The sequence below is a fragment of the Sapajus apella genome, unplaced genomic scaffold (genome assembly GCF_009761245.1).
Source record: "Sapajus apella isolate SASKATOON/1434 unplaced genomic scaffold, GSC_monkey_1.0 scaffold95, whole genome shotgun sequence".
In the NCBI taxonomy this organism is placed as follows: domain Eukaryota; kingdom Metazoa; phylum Chordata; class Mammalia; order Primates; family Cebidae; genus Sapajus; species Sapajus apella.
Window position 1 is genome coordinate 1,453,443 of NW_022437035.1, and position 4,192 is coordinate 1,457,634.

A 4,192-nucleotide genomic window follows, 5' to 3' on the forward strand; every position below is an offset into this window, starting at 1 on the left:
CCCAGGCTGGAGTGCAATGGCGCGATCTCGGCTCACCGCAACCTCCGTCTCCTGGGTTCAGGCAATTCTCCTGCCTCAGCCTCCTGAGTAGCTGGGATTACAGGCACGCGCCACCATGCCCAGCTAATTTTTTGTATTTTTTTTTTTAGTAGAGACGGGGTTTCACCATGTTGACCAGGATGGTCTCGATCTCTTGATCTTGTGATCCACCCGCCTCGGCCTCCCAAAGTGCTGGGATTACAGGCTTGAGCCACCGCGCCCGGCCGTATCTCATTCTTTTGACAGAAGGTTAGAGTTAAGTTGAAGAGATTATTTTTAAACAAAGCAGCTGTGCATCATGGCATTACCCCTGACTCGGGAGCTTATCTCGGGTTTGCATGCAGTTCTGGAACTTGCTAATCTGTGAGATATCAAGCAAGTCATTTCTCCTCTAGTTTACCATCCTGAAGCTATACAATACACAGTTAATTTTAATTGACACATTGAATCCTCACTACAGACCTCACCTAAGTAGTGGTTGCTTACTATCCCCATACTCCTTGGATGGAGAAACCGAAGTGCTAATGAATGTGCCCATGCTTCTAAGCCCCTAAGGGAAGGAGGCAAGATGTGAACCTAGGCATGTAGCCCTAAAGCTGCATTGATAATGAATTGCTGAACTGCAGTTATTACCCTGAGAAGGTTGGCTGTCAACCCTATCATCACGTGTAGCCATAAGGTGGTTCCCTCACACAGGCAAGTCCTAGATTTACATGAGTCTACGGAGATCCCAAACACTGTATGATTGCAAGGTGGCTGCAGTAGTCATGTAGCTTAGGGCAGACACAGTGAATATAACTGCAGGGTTTGGCACAGCCATTGGTGTGAAAACTACGAGATGCCCCAGATGCCTCTGACAACAGGGTCAAATACAAGTTCTGAATATCAGGAAGCAGTACTTAGAAATATTGAGAAACTCCTTTCGGCGATGGGAACATTCCTCAGCAGTTGCCCCAAACAAATATCTTATTGCTACAAAGCATTTTTGAGATAGTTGAAAACTCTGTCACCACAAGACCTAGGAATGATCAAATCCTGCAAGTTACATTCATTAGACACAAAGACAATTAAGACAGCAAAAGAGCATTTGGTTATTAGTTCATCACACTCATTGCAACTCTTTGCACTGCAGAGTTAAAACACATCAGCATCCAGCCCATGTCTCCTTTCTTAAAATAAACTATGCTCAATTGACTGGCAAGTCCAAGGATAGATATTCTCCATAGGCAATTACTACACATGCATGACAAAGGATAGGTAGACTGAAGAAGGAACTATCAGTGTGATTAATACCAGTTATTTTGCAGGATATAATTTCAATATTTCCAATTCTTCTGTCATCAACTATAACAAAGCATTAGTACGTAACTACAATAGACTGCTTTGCCTAGAATTGAATCAGTCTCTCAGCTTTTATTCAAGGATTCAAAATCCTAGAAAACAGAACTGCAGTGACAGTCAGTGTGAATCCATAAATGAAAAAATGTTATTAGGACATAAATCATACAAACATATTGTTGTCATTTCCCACTGACACAGCAAATAGATCCCCAGCGTCCTCTTCTAAAAAATAAAACCCACCACGATTCCAACATCGTAAACCAAAAAGTTATCTGAGACAGGTCTAAGTTTAATTTGCCAAGATTAAGGACATGCTGGTGACAGAGCCTCAGGAGGTCCTGAGTACATGTGGCCAAGGTGATCGAGCTACAGTTTGGTTTTCACATGTTTTAGGGAGACGTAAGACATCAATTAATACATGAAAAATGTAAATTTGTTCAATCCAGAAAGTCAGGGCCACAGAAAGTGGGAGAAGGAGGGGCTCCAAGTCATAAGGAGGATTTCAGGATTTTTTGATTTTCAATTGGTTGAAACCGTTTATCTAAAAACCTGGAATCAGTCTGGGCGCAGTGGCTCATGCCTGTAATCCCAGCACTTTAAGAGGCTGAGATGGGTGGATCACGAGGTCAGTACTTTGAGACCAGCCTGGACAATATGGTAAAACCCCATCTCTACTAAAAATGCAAAAATTAGCTGGGTATGGTGGTGTGCCTCTGCAATCCCAGCTACTTGGGATTCTGAGGCAAGAGAATCGCTTGAACCTGAGAGGTGGATGTTGCAGTGAGCCAAGATCGCACGACTGTACGTCACCCTGGGCGAGAGAGCAAGACTCCATCTCAAGAAAACAAACCAACCAACCAAAAAACTGAAATCAATAGAAGAAAGTGTCTGGGTTGAGATAAGGGGTTAGGGAGACCCAGGTTTTTATTATACAGATGAAGGCTCCAGGTAACAGGCTCAGAGAGAATGAATAGATGGTCTGTTTTCAAAAAAAATTCCAGACTCTCCGTTAATCCTTTCCTAATTAGGAAAAAAGACCCAGAAAGAGAAGGGTATTCTTTACAGAGTAGATTTTCCCCACAAGAGACAGCTTTAAGGGGCCACTTCAAAGTATGTCAGAGAAATACATTTTGGGGCAAAAGACTGATTTCTTTCAGGGCCTGCTGTCTGTCACGTTGGTATCTTACTGCTCCAAAGCATCTGTGTTGTCAGCCTTTAGGCCTCTGTTTTAAGGTGAATGCGGATGAGGTGTGTCTGACCACCCATTCCCATTATGGCCTGATCTCCTGTTTCAGGTTTTCTTTAGAATGCCCTTGGCCAAGAGGAAGGGTCCGCTCAGTTGGGCAGCTTGTAATTTTACTTTTGGTTTTCAACACCCTACATACTTTAATTCATTCAGCCCTTGCTAGAGCCACACCTGGGGTTTTCCTTATTATTCCCACTGCTCAGGTGGAGAATATGAAGCGCCAAGATGAGTGATCCAAGCTCTGGAGTTCTTGCGTACAAAGTCAAAACGTGAACCCAGGCACAGGGTCCAGTGCTGATGCTCTCAACTGCTGACATGCACTTATGCCTCAGCCGTGAGGTCTCAGTCTCTGTGTAGAGAGTTCAGCATTTCCCTGTAAGCCTTAAAGCACTGAGCCCGAGAGATTCCAGGCACTGACCATGATTATAAAGTGGCCTTTGTAGCCACATAATCCACAGTCATCATAGGTACATTTTCCTGCAGACACGTAGAGTCATTAGTGTTAAAAGCACAAAGAAACCCGATGTTTTCAGTTCACAGAGTCTAAGAGGTATGTGGGATCACACAGGCCTGTGTGGCCCACCTCTGTCAGTTCCAAAGTTATTTGGCTCAGCAGCTGGCCAAACCCTGTAAGAATCAGTGATCTATTTTAGTATATTTTGTAATATGATCTCCATTGGGAAGAAAGTGCTGAGATCCTCAAATGCTGAAATCCTGCCAGCAAAAAATGCTGAGGAGAGTGACAAATGAGAACTCAAAGCACCACTTGGTTATTGGCCTGGCTTATATTTTGTGGCAACGTTCTTGTACATCTGAATTAAAGACCCTCAGCCTCAGCCCATCCCCCTCCTCCATGATGAAAAATCTCCCCCTTGACTGCTTAGTGTCACCTGGACAGCCATCAGCGCAATGGAAATACAATTTAGCTTTGATGCAAGTATAAATCTCATGTGACAGATAAGTGCATAGCAGCATGATCTTGCAACATGTGAGGAAGACAATGGCAATTTAGCTGGAGCCGGGTAGGAGGAATGAAGGAACCCTGAGTCACAGCATGTAGTTCAAGACCATTTGGAGAGGATTTTGTGTTAGGTGAACTTTAGCTACTAAGACAAGGATTTTATTTATCATTTCTTTCCCGCTCATCTTTGTCATCCTTCTTCCACAAAGGAGGATAGCATAAACAAAAGAAAATTTACATATTAATCCTCAAAAGTTATGTAGTTTATTATCATCCAGGTAATCAAATGCAACCCTCTCTGCCTGCCCGATCAGTCTTCTCTGTCTTTGTGTTTTCATTTAATAAATATATTTGTATATTTTCCACGTGCCAAATTTTTTTGGAGGCCACAGTGTAAATGAGATAGAATCTTTATGTTGACAGCTGATAAGTTAGATTTAACATGACTGATAAAAATCTGTGATTTTTTAATACCAATATTTTGTATGTCTGAATAAATAGGCATCAAATAATCTTGTAAAAGCTAGTTAACAGAAAAATCACCACCCTACTCACGGCCAATTTTGTATGAATTTCTTCATTTCTATTTTTATGCACTTTCTCAT